Source organism: Acipenser ruthenus, chromosome 17, assembly GCF_902713425.1.
Source record: "Acipenser ruthenus chromosome 17, fAciRut3.2 maternal haplotype, whole genome shotgun sequence".
Taxonomy (NCBI): Eukaryota; Metazoa; Chordata; class Actinopteri; order Acipenseriformes; family Acipenseridae; genus Acipenser; species Acipenser ruthenus.
In genome coordinates this window covers 1,580,766-1,594,127 of record NC_081205.1, presented here as the reverse complement: position 1 = coordinate 1,594,127, position 13,362 = coordinate 1,580,766, and the positions used below count along the sequence as shown (strand labels likewise).

The window sequence follows — 13,362 nt, the reverse complement described above, 5'->3', positions numbered from 1 at the left end:
GCATCACAATTATGGGAAAGTTAACAGACGCACACTGGAACGATTACCTATTACCGAAGAACCCTCAGGATTTCTTGGCGGATTTGCCAGTTTGTTCATTGGATTAAAGAAGAAAGAAATAGCCACTTTAAAAAGATAATTGCTGTTGAATAATGCACGGGAATGTATAAATTGCTTGTTTCTGATTAGGCCAATCTTCATCTTCTTTTTGTTGTTTAAGTACAACACAGCCATTTCGTTGTCGAACTTCCTAACCTTTGCCATGTGTTAAATACACAAAACCAGGCATCAGCTTGCTGAAGGGCTGGTTAAGTGCAGACAAGCGTGGAGAAAGCGTGATGACTGGTATCAATGCAGAGTGGTAAAGCATGCATGTAAAAATAATTCATGTGGAATTAGCTGCAGAGATTCAATTAAAGAAATACAGCCCCGCATTGTTAGAACTGCCCAGAGGAAGCGGTGAATATGGGTTTTACAATAAGGGCTTCTGTCATTTTAAACGCTAAAGCAGTGGTCCATTTGGCTTAGTCCTCCTGCGTCTAGTATAAATGAATAGCGCCATAGGACATGGAAATCGTGATAAAGCGCAGCTGTGTTTGACTGAATCCACCCCCTATTGACAAAAATTGTAATGAATTTCTCGATGCTTGTCGTCTGCCTCAAAAGCTTGTTCAATCAAACCATGTACATACTAGCTCTAACTCGTAGCGGAAACATTTTTCTGAAAAAGAAGGAAATTGAACTTGTAGTGCATTTGCAATAGTTTATATCACAACCATGTACAGTATTAATGCAGTGGCTTTTGTGGTTTATTCTTCACTGAAGGAGTGTAATGAATTAAACTCATCTTTTCCTGGCTGCCTGCAACAAAAGCACGATTATCGGGTACAATAACATCATTACCTTTAGGTAAAGGGCATTTACCTGGAGCAAGAGGATACAATATATTACCCCCACCTACCTTCACCTGCTTTAAATTAAGCCCAGTTAAACCGACAGAAGGTCCCCTTAGAACTGATCAAATGGAATCGCTTTGACATCGTGCCTGGTTGTTTTCTTCATATTGCTTCATATTGTCTGAAAACATTTGATGCTATTGTGGCTTTAAGCCTGTAAAATGTCACAATATAGGATTTATCCGTGTGTTCTTAGTTGGCCAATTAAACTGTGCAGTTTTAGTTATTTGGTTGTCTTTCTGATATAGATTTATTTTGTCAAGTTGTTTAAAGCCAGATTGAAGACTCATTGATCTCAAGTCTTTTAAGTGATATGGCTGTCCAAAGTGCAGGCAGTGAGCAATGTACTCGCTAGATTCCCCAGAACATCTGATTTTAATACCTTCCTGAACTCGTGGTAAAAAAAACAAACAAAAAAAAAAATAACATTGTTGGTTCAGCTGGAATATAGTAGTGGCACAGGGTTCGGGTTCATGCACACCGTGGTGTTCATTTAACACAATAGCTATGACAGGTAGGCAGTGCAGTGAGTGGGTGACAGGTGTGATGTGGAGGCTGCTGCAGAGAGAGAGAGAGAGAGAAATTAAAATCATTTTACCCTCCAGGACAGTGACTGGACAACCCTGCTTTAGGGGCAATGGAAGAACCATTTGTTATCAAACGGTTCCTCTAATAAGGAATAGAAATGCCGTGCCTTTTATCTTCGAGACAGACCGCATTTACAGTATGATCTGAGTGGACGACATTTAATAGTCTTTTGCAGTTTATTGTCACAAGTACAGTAGAGGCCAGGGCACAGTCGTGTTTTATATGAGGTGGCAGTCTGCTCCGGCTGTAGTATACTGTTGTGTTTTTGCTAGTCTTGTATACAGGAGGTGTGCATTACAAGGGATGTAACCCAAGTCTGCACAGTCATGCTTGTTGTACGCAGCGCGTGTGGAAATGACTCTGTACGTTGAGGCACCGCCCCGGCACAACTGCTAAAGTCTATTCGTGATTCTCGCATCCTGGATGCCAATAAGTTGTTTGTGTGAAATAAACTAGCAATTGAAACTGGAGCACAGAAACATGCTTAGCAACTCAACAAACCGATAAGCAGTATCTACACATTGTTTTCCTCACTTGTTCGGTTCAGTGCTTTTTTCTAATTGCATTTTTTAATGCGTGTCTTCCAGAAGTAAGGGTGACGCATTACAGGACTGTTTCCTTGCTCGTTTATAAGGGAAAAAAAGATAGACTTGGATGGATAATAAATGTGTCAGCTCAGGGACCACTGATGTTTGAGATCGAGCTGTTAATTATATCACTGCCGTGTTTGAAAAGCATTCAGATGCTCTGGAAACGTGCTGTCAAAACACATGCTGTTTGACTTTGTTCTGTTTTTAGGAACATGCATGTCTAGAACTGCCAATAACTTTCTGGTGATTTTGAGTTTGGTTGATGATGCACTGGCCCGCAGAAGGGAATATATTATAGAGGGACAATATTGTGTGGCTGGCTGCTGTGGTAATGAATGCTCTTTTCACAAACATATAAAGACACAAGATTGTCTGAAAGTGCTTCTACTCAGGAACTCAGAAATCAACTAGATGGCAGACTGCTAGGGGATTTGATGCATTTATATATTTTGGATAGGCGTAGCTGTTAAAGATAATGTTTGACTTTCATCCATTAATCTCTCAGTTAAACAAAGCTTCATTCAACAAGCAAAAAGTCTGCATGAATTACTGGGCCCCGTCTGACAAAAAATGTATAGGCAGCTATGTCTTGCAGTCTGCAGTGCGAGAGAGAGGGGGAAAAAAAAGGCTAAGGTTATTTTTGAAGCATGTCACAATATAGGATTTATCTGTGTGTTCTTAGTTGGCCGATTTAAACTGTGCAGTTATATTTATTTGGTTGTCTTCCTGGTATAGATTTATTTGAAATGACAACATTTGTTTTTAAGCTCACGATGCCTGAAGATGACAAAGATGGGTTGCTCGCCCCTAACTCGCATTGATTTCTTTATTCCTGCTAAATGTGCCTGCTTTTAGTGAGTAAAGCAAAGAGGTAATGTGTTGGGCAGATTCAATCTGTAGGATTAATGAAAGCATCTTAAATCCACAGGTTTGACCAGGACTGGGTCCATATCTTGTCTCCTGTCCTTTTCTTGTTTAATTAACTGCTTAAAGACAGAGAAGCCAATGTCAGTGCAGAGGATTCTCTGATAGAACTGCTGTGTATGTCGCTGTGTTTACACCTGCACAAGCACACCGCATCTGCACTCTGTCAGCCACGTACCCGGTATAACACAGTTAGGAATTTTTAGGAGCTTTTGACGTTCTTCTTGCTCAGGACCTTGGGATGCTCTACAAATCCCTGCAATCGTTGTAAAACACGTTAATGGCAATCATTTGAAATTAATGCTTAGAAGACTGTGTGACTGGGACTTTTGGAAGCATGTGCAACATAATTTGAGATTGTAGGAACAAAGTTAGGGTATGTTCCGGTATATCACATCTCACCACAGCTTTGAAAGACCATGCACATTGAATATATATGTTGTTTTCCAAAAGAGTGTTTCCAAAATATTCCGGGGATCCCCTGAGCAATCATTGTGGACCTTCCTGAACCCCACTTTGAGAACAGCTGGTCTAGAATGTGGTATCTGATACTGGCTGATAGTGGGGCTGAGCTTGAACCCAGGTTTGTATTTGGATTCATAATAAATGTGAAAATGTTGTTGGTTTCAGGAAATCTCTTAATCAACACGGAATCATTCTGAAACTACTGCATGTAACACTACAGAGAGTGCCTGATTGTGACCCAGAACCAGTACCACATATAGGAACCCATGTAGTGTCAGTCCCCCACTAGAGACAACCGGCCTGGGATTGAAATTGTCTCTAAGTGCTTACAAGCTCACTTAGCAACATCCACAGTCAGTTTGGATAGCTTAGTAATTAAGAGGTTATTTCCTTTATAGTATGGATATGGAAGGCTGCGGGAAATAATTTCAGTGTCATTGTTGGAAGCTAGATTCTCAGACGCTGCGAGTCTTCAAGCCACGCTGAATAAAAGGGGTGAAATTCTCAGAAAACGTGTGGAGCAGCCTGTTCTCTTCTTGGAAATTGTAATTGGGAATTATATATTATTAACAGAACAAGGAGAATAACCTCAAGGGGCACCTGCATGGCTGAATGTGGTTCTCTTTATCTTAAAGAATGTAGTTCTTATCTGTGAGTGATGCGTGCTCAAACATTTTGTATTGTGATTTTCATTGAAGTCGTATGTGACACTCTGAATCTGGGGTTAGAAGATGGACCGTCTGTGCATACTAACACAGACATCGTGGATGTGCCCGGAGAATGCATGTTACTGAATTCATTCGTCTAGAAATAAAATAATTCAAATGAAGGTACATTTGTTCATGCATAAATCCAATTCCCAATTTGATATAAAAGGGCTTCTAAAAAACACATTACCCCCATAAGCATTTATAAATGAACTTCAGGGCTCAATACACACTTATCACTAATTTAATATCTGCCAATGCTGTAACCCAGGGAATTTCATGCATCTCTAGTTTGTAGCTTTCTCTTTATGTGGTGAGTTTAATGCATATAACTGGTTACATGAATGACAAACATTATTCTGCGTAGCTATGCAGTATGGTACACACGATCATTATGAACAGAGCTGTTTCGTTATTCACTAAACCAGAAATGCGTCCCATGCACAGATCATTGTATGTAATAGAAGCTGTTACCTAACGGATGGATCCGTTGTTTTAGAATTGCATTAAATGGAAATGCATTTGATGATGGTGGGAGGTGATTTGGTGTGGAAACTCAACACGGGTGGGATCCTCAAAAGCTTGTACATATTTGGCTTGAATTTGTTCACACAATTAAAGACATTCAAAATAGAAGCTCTCTCGGACAGCACATCAAACAATGATTCACTTTTATAGATCCATCAAAGGATAAATCTCATGGCGACAAGGTGTTCTTTACAAAGGTTGTTTTGGAGCAGATGTGTACATTTTGTGAATGACAATGATTATGCATCAGAGGTTTAATGTCTTTTTGTATTCAGTGGTGCTGTTGGAGAGATGCTAATGTCAGAGAACATTACTTTTACAGCGAAGTGAAGCTGCTTGCTGTTCTGCAGTGCTGCTGTGATTTCTTTGTGAACAGAACAATGCTTGTTTCGACATGTCTAAACTCTGTGTGCCAATTAATCAACAAGTTTTTCATCTCAAACTCTCCAGTCAGGAGTCTTGTAGTAGCTGCTCCATAGAGACAAACACCACTATCTATTTCAATCTCAAAGATTCTGAGTAGTATTGTGTGGAGTACTGTTACCTAATGAGCTATATCATAATTCACTCATTCACATGTATACACACCAGGGATCGCCCATTAGGTCAGCTTCAATGTATCATTTATTTTTTTTGCAGGAAAGGCTTCAGACAGTCAAGTCAGTTGTAAGTCTTGTTTATTAGAACGGGCAGCAATTACAAATAAGAAACAAAGAATTCAAGATGCTCGCCCAAATATCCAGGAGAGAGAAGACCAAAGACAGCACCCCTGCTCTCAAAACGATCCCCTGTTTATATGGCTGTCACACTTGCTAAGACGTCTCTCATGTAGAGCACAAAGTAGCTCTTGCTGCTTTCACACCACTTGGGCTGATCTAGTCTTGACAGGCAACTGAAACTGAAGAGCAGAACTCGGGTGAAGGCACCTTAACACAGACTTGTCAAAAGATAAAGGGACAAGATGGAGCGCAACTGAGGCAGCTGTGCTCAGGTTATCGTTGAAAGAATGCTTCAGTTGTGGAAATCATTCAAGCGAGAACATTCAACTCCTAACCACCCTCACCCCGGGCCTCATAAAAATAATGTCTACACATATAGTTTTAGGATTTCTGTCAGTCAGTAGAAACTCGTGTGGCACTGAGGTTAATGCAGTTTCTTTTGTACTCGTTTTCGCTCTCGTGAAGCAGTCTTCTGGTTTCACTCCCCTCTCTGTTCTGGTGTGTCTGCTCTGATGTTGTCTTTCTTTTGGTGAGTCTGGTATATTCAAAGAATATACCGTTTTCAACCTGCAGCAGCTAATAAAATGAATCTCTGTAGTCCTATATGAAACCCAATTCACCTGTAGCAGGACGCAGTATAAGTATGTGTGCTTGGTTTGAATCTCGAGGTTTCCAGAGAAACCCAACTTTTTATTTCTGCATTCCAACTGGGATCACTAAACAGATTTGAACTACAGTGGTCCAGGTAGCCTCTACATGATTGTTTTGACGTTAAATGTGACCCACTTAGAAACTTGCGATCCGTTATTAACAGGTTTCTGGACCATCTTTCCAGGAGTTGAGTCTGTTTTTTGTCAAGTCTTAGATGGTTTTCGTGACGTTATCACAGAACAGGGTCAGAGGTGCCGGATGAAGAACAGCGGATGGACGGACAGTAAAGTGATGTCTGTGTAGACACTCATTGCTATGGATACTGGGATGCACAGAGCTGTGGAATTGTCTGTTTGGCTTTATATATGACCGGTGTGTCACTCTGAGAGTAAAAAATCAGTGATGTAAGATGGACAGTCTGTCTAATCATTTTCACATTATCTTTCTCATGGTACTGCTAGTAATTTAGTAATGTTTGTACTTTACAGCCATCATAGGGAGATAATATCATTAACTTTAAGTTTTTGTTTTTTTTTTATCTCCCGAAGCACTGTTCAGGTGGAAGTCGGGATTTTCTCTCTGTTTTGAAATGAAAAAGAAATTGAATCTGCTGCTATAATCCATTTTTAATTTACTAATAAAGACGGGCGAAATAAGTTGGGGTGGCTAAAAGGATCAGGCAGTAAAACCCCTGATATTGGATTCACATTAGAGAGGTTTTGGAATGCATGACATATTGAAAGCAATGGCAGCTGTTACTGGTAACTGTAGCTAAATATGTGTGAAGTCATAGAGACTGCTTTCAGCTGATGCAAAGCTCATAAAGTATACAGAAATCAGTGCCGACATTTTAAAGAGTGTTATGGGTTTACATCAGCAGTAAAAAAAAATAATAATTGAGACAGGTTTTTTATTTTGTGGATACTACAATTGAATAATGCATTACATGTTCTGCCAGCAACACATCTGAATTCTTTGTGAATCTCATCTCTGGTAAATTACTTTTCATTCCACTCCCTGGAATGGCACAAAGTTGTGTTGGGGAACTCTATAAATGTTATTGGATGTGTTCATAGATTTTTACTAATATTTATTTAAAGGTGTTACAAGAAAAATGGCACCATAGCATTTTGTAAAGAAGCACGCTATTGCAAATAACTGCACTATAGAAAGTACTGTTTGCATGTGTGTGTGGCTGGGAGCAGCCATCACAAAGGTTGTGCTGGTTACAGGGGCTGTGACTTGGGAGAAAAATAAGAATTTCCATTGTTTGATTGGTTTTGTGCTTTGGCAGGAATGCCTTAAATAATTCAGCATCTCTTGACAAAATGAGTAGCTACATTGTGGCATAAGACTTAATGAAACAATGCTTATAAGTTGGGTTAACAGTACATACATACATTTATACATACATAACTATTACAAATCATCCATCCACAACCATTGAAAAAGACACTGAAACATTTGCCATTGGATTGATTAAATTTCTTTTAGTATTTCTAAACTAACAAACAGTACAAAGACTAACTTGGTTTCTTTTTTTCGTACTACTGTACATCTTCTGACTTGTGTGTTTTAACGTTATGGATGACCGCAGTTAGATGCATTCTTGGGTTTGGAAATACTTCGCATACTTGGGTTTTTTGTGTCTCTGTAACCAGCAGCAATACGCAGGGGGTAATGACTCGGAAACCACCCAGCAGGGTATCTCAACCTTTTGTTTCACTTTAGAGACCAAGTGAAGTGACAGTATAGAGTCCATATTGGCAGGGTTTTGCTACACTTTGTAAGTGTGTAGCACTCGCTTGTGAATGTAATAATCACCTGACTCTGCACTAATGCTCCTGAAAGCAAGAGGTCACAGTTTTGGAGTTTAATCCAATTTGGAAGTTCCTCTGAATTGAGCTGCAGTGCCTTAATAGCAGATGTACTGCCCAATATTCACAGATCAGTGCATGCAGGGAGGAATGCCAAGAAGCACACCACCTTTCTTATACCTGCTGGGCTCCTGTCTCTGAGTTCTGAACACTACTTTATTCTGCCTTGCTTCTGTGTCCAGGAATTTCCACTAAGCCATTCTGCGATTTCCACAGTTTGTTGTACCCAGTATGTAATCCTGACAGGACACCAGCCATTAAACAGGGAAAGCTAATAAGAGAGTGCGGAGAATGCAGCTAAGAAAACCTGAAATCAGTGAACCAGGGAAGGGAGTTGATGGCAAGTTTTAAATGTAGTCGGGGAAAAAACATTTTCTGTAAAAAAAAGATGAGAAAAAACTGATCTTGCTTTCCTGCACATCATTTTCACAGCGGGCAGCCTAGTCTTTTTTCCATCCTTTTTGAACGCAAACGGACAGCTTTTCAAAGTAACTGCGTGAGTTAATTTACAACCAATGTGATAGTTAATCATTGTGTAGAGTTTTAATCGCATTACTCGATGTAAACAGGTACAGTAACTCTTTCTTGATGCACTGTTATTGGGAAGCTGACAGGTGTTTGCCTGGATTGTTTTATTTGCTCATGTCGTATGCTCAGAAAGATAAGGCAAGTTTTTATTTAAAAAAAAAAAAAAAAAAAAAAACTGGTTTAACATGTTGCATGAAATACTTTTTATTGAATTGTTTTTGTTCAGCAGGCAGCACCAGCAAAAGAAAAACCAATGAGGCCATGTTGGCGAGAGCGATGCTGTCTTTGCATTGCATAATAAAGTTCTGATGATTTGAAGGCAGTGTATTCTGTCAATGACCAGAGCCAAAGTTAAACAAAAAAAAAGAAAAGGGAAGAAAAAGGGCTGCGTTTTAATGTGGTGTTGATTTAGCAAAGAACCGAAGCAATAGGACAGCATTGCATAACCAGAGCCTTTTAAAAAGAACAAGCAATAGGAAAAGCAACAAGATTCTGATCATTTTGTTCTGGAATCTCCCTTCATTAAATAGAAATGTGTGTGTGTGTGTGTGTGCGTGCGCGCATGTGTGTTCCACCTCTGAAATATCGATGAACTGGTATAAGAGATACCTCTGATTTATTGATAAACACCTGAATGGTATTTGTGCCAGGTTAGTTTCAAAGTGCTGATATAGATGTGTTCAGACCAGTGTGTGGACTGCTGTTTTGTTTTATACCTGTTTCCCTTTTCTTTCTTTTCTTCTTCTCGTTTTGTATCTTTATGTATTAAGCTCTTATTTCTGCGAGGGGATGTCATTGTGTGTCTCCCCTGTGGCCTCACACAAGTCTGCATTCCTGCGAGGGCTCTTCATGTTTACCTCGCCTCTGACTCTGCTCCGTGGTTTCTGGCAGGCAATGGAGAATTCTTGCATGTCTCTCAATTTAATCAAAAATCCAGACCTGCAGGCTGCCTAAGAGTCAAACAGAGCAGTACGAAACACTAAACTTAAAATGAGCTGCACATTTTTTTTGGACGGCATTTAGAAGTATGGGGTGGGGGGGGGGGTGGGATGGGGGTGGGGGGGGGGTGGGATGGGGGTGGGGGGGGGGGGAGTGGGTACATCCAACAAATGACCAAAAGGGGGCGAGCTTACACTTTTTACCACACTACCAGTGTTATTATTTTATTTATTTTCTGTCTCCTGTTGGGTTAAAGGCAGGCCTTTCTACACTAAAAAGCAGATTTGTTTCTCCAGGGAAGCAGATTATCTGTGTGCAAACTTTTAATAATATTGTCCAAATCTTTGCATTGGAACGATTTCACCTTTGCCTAACTGTTGAAAAGCTCAGGATCTCGGAGAAAACAGTTTTAGTTGTTGTCTGTAAGAGTGTCTGTCTGCTCTCATCTAGCAGAACTAACAAATATGGAATCTAGGGGGTCTGGAATGCAAACACATTCTAGAACTTTTAAAAAAGCAAACCCAGTGACATTATGAGTGAAAGCTGATATTTCTGAATACCAACACCATGTACATACATTTTTTTTTTTTCATAATATGGCGTAACGATTCTTTGATCAATATAATAGTCAGTATTAGCTTGAAAGAATAAACATCTCCAGGTTAATGACCTGCTGTGAAGTGCAGATTATCTGCCGGCGTTCTGCCATGATTTGCTACCTGTCACTTTTTGCCCCCATCCTATACCCAGCATGCTCGCCATGTGGGGTATAGTCAGAAATAGCTACCCAGCTTCAATTGCTTTCATTTATACTAATCCAGTAAGTATTCCTGAACACAGAATTATTATAATGACATCTATGACAATAAATATCTGTGTAGTATGAAGTAAAAGCGATAGGTGACCTGATCGATGAGAAAGCTATGTGATGCTGTAGTTTCTTGTGCAATGAGGTCTATGTTTCCTGAACTTTTCCAGTTTACACGTTTACCTTTATTAGCCCTCAATTAAATTATATTTGTTTCGTTGGCAGGACTTTCTAGCAAGTAGCTCGCAAAACTAAATCATTTCTGACATCACAATACGGCTTGTTAGAATGTACTACCTGATTTTTCCTATGGTATAGCTATGGTATAGAATGGAAAAGCTCAGTGTGACATTGACTGCTCCTGCACCCAGAGGCAGGATTGTTACAGAAAAACTAAAAGGGACTCTGGTATATGAACCTGCTGTGGCAAGCGTGTTGTTTACCGTGGAAAGCAAGACTAATGGCTTAATAAAACCTTCCCAAAAGCCCTCCTCAGCAGTGTCTGCTTGGTGCTATGTGCCGTTCTTCGTTATATATTGAGCTGCCAGGCTGCATTTCACTCTTCAAGCCGGAGATATGTCTTTGTTGCTGCATTCTGTATGGTTTTTCTTTTCTTTCAAAGGATACATTTTAATGGGGTGTTGTCATCTTAGATTAAAATCAATGTTGTGTGCAGGTTATCAGTTGAAAAAAGGGTTGTGTCTGCATTGGAAAGAAATGACTTCATGTAGCTGGTGGGCTTTCCTTTTTGTTCCTAATGCCCTTTAAACGGCATCTGTGTTTTATTACGTGACGGTTCGTTAAAATGGAAAAACGTGGGGTGGTGTTATGGGAAACCCAAATGTTTCAGGTAGCTAGGAGAGCCCATACATATTTATAAAGAGTAATATCTAAGGGAGTTTGTATCTATCCTGGCAAATTACTATCTCCTCCCAATTGGATTCTCTCCTAATGCCAGCCATGATTTATTTATTTGCTGGATACCCTTTGGCAGTGCAGGGTTTGCTTTTTTTTCCACTAGAAGTATAAGGTGAGCCTAATGCGTATTTTCAGGATTCATTACTGAACTTAAATTGAGTTCTGCTGGCACTCTGGTTTAAACGCATAGAGTCCGTTGTGATTTAAGATTGCAGTCTCCATAGAGTTCCTGGAATTGATATAACTCACATTCTGTCCTCATTATGCTTTAAAAGAACAATAATATGGGAGCATGTTCTTATGTCATTTATAGTGTGAAAAAAACACACTTTTTACAGCCATCTGATGCAAGAATCTTAAGAGGGGTCTGAGAGTGACTTTGAGTTCAAATATATAGATTGAAATGTGTTGCAAGCTCTGTACTAGATAGACTGGTACATATATTGTTTAAATATCCACAGAATCACAGAGTACAGTATGCTCTCTCCGTGTGCAGAGTATGCGTTTGTTTGCATGCTGTTATGACGGCAGGTCTCACTGTATGTAAAATGTATATTGAATTTGTTTTTCAAGCAGTGTGGCTTCGATGCAGTGGACAATGCCGCAGTGTGCTTTGTGTGCTTTTGCAAGGAAACCCTCCTGCAATGATTCTAGTGCTTACTGTTTTCTTCCAGTGTGCTGAGCATTCCACATCTTAAATGATCATTTGCTGAAACGTATTTGCGTTTTTTATTTTTTTTTATTAGTCAAAGCTCGGAGGAGAAAATAGAAGTCCCTCTGTCTCAGGGTATTTGCTAATGCACGGTTAATTATCACATAGAGCTAACTATAATTCATTTTACAGAGGGGTGGGGGCTCCTGTAGGTAATACTTGCAGGCTTCTGAACTGAAGTAACCCCTCCACAGATTAGACCTGTTTCACTGCTGCTGGTCAGACAGTTGGGGCTTCTAGAACTTCTCACTTCACTTTGCTAATTTTGAACAAGGTTTTTTTTCATGTTTGTCAGCAGCTAAACTGTAGCACAGTTGTTAAAGCTCTCCCAGTCCTAATTAGGGCAGCAATGCTGGCATTCATAATCAAGCTTGCCTTCCTGGGCTGGAGGAGGCAGCCTCTGTGCTGCTGGCAGACAGTTGCTGGCAGTGCTTGTGGCTGTGATATTAAGTGGCTGCTGAAACTCACGTCCCGAGCTGCTGTTTTATATGTCTTCAGTGACAAGCAGCTTTCACATGGCAGGGGCATTTTTGCAACAAATTAGCAAGTTGTGGCTTTATTCATTAGGCCATTATAGCTTCATGCAATGGAAAAAAGAGTTTACAGAACACAGCAATTCATCGCACTTGTGCTGCTGTTGTAACTCACTGGCAGATTTGTAAATCTTACATGGCAGCTTTTCACTATAAATAAAAATTGCATTGATTTTTTTTTTTTTTTTTTTTTTCCAAATGTGTGTTCTAGACAGTGGTGTGTTTTATTTTGTAATTTGTACACATTTTTTTTTAAGGACTACGATCACATGCTGTACAGTATATGCAGTGTGAAATGTTTGTGTGTATATGGTATGGCATGGAGCTTTAATATATACATATTAACTTCAAATGTTTAAAAAGAAGTAAAGCAGACTGCTCAGAACGGTTACAGAACTTCTACTTTGAGGATTTGGCCGTGCTGTTTGACCTTGGATAGATAATGCATAGATATAAGATCTGTATTATCTTTCAGTGTGGCGATGAAGCCTGCTGTAATTTCCATGCTTCTCAAAGCTGCCCGTTTCCCAATAGAAGCATGGATGGGACAGAGATTCTTCATGGTAGCCTGGAGTCCAGTGAACTCTGTGCAGCCCTCCTGCCTACCCAGTGGGCCTCTTGTACCACAATAGAAGAGGTGAAGTGATGATCTAAGCATCGGCTCTAGATACTGACACCCCTAAACTTTTACATGCATACCGCTGGTGTTTTTTTACCTCAAGGCTGGTTCTTTGACGCCATTCCTAAAATAGAGTAAAATCTGGTAAGATCATTAAAATAGACCCCAGGGTCTGTACTTACAAGCCAGGCATATCTACCAGCTTGGTTACAATACCCCGGGTGTCTATTCTAGTACGGCTAGTGGCTTTTTCTTTAATTAGGAATGGGTATGTGTGTCTCAGGTTTGTGAAATAAAGCA

The 13,362-nt window shown here is 39.9% G+C and overlaps 1 protein-coding gene across 3 annotated transcripts in view; it reads left to right on the top strand.

Moving 5' to 3' along the window:
- The window catches only part of ankfn1 (ankyrin repeat and fibronectin type III domain containing 1), a 107,445-nt gene that overhangs the window by 26,249 nt on the left and 67,834 nt on the right, over positions 1–13,362 (top strand). The window lies entirely within an intron of this gene.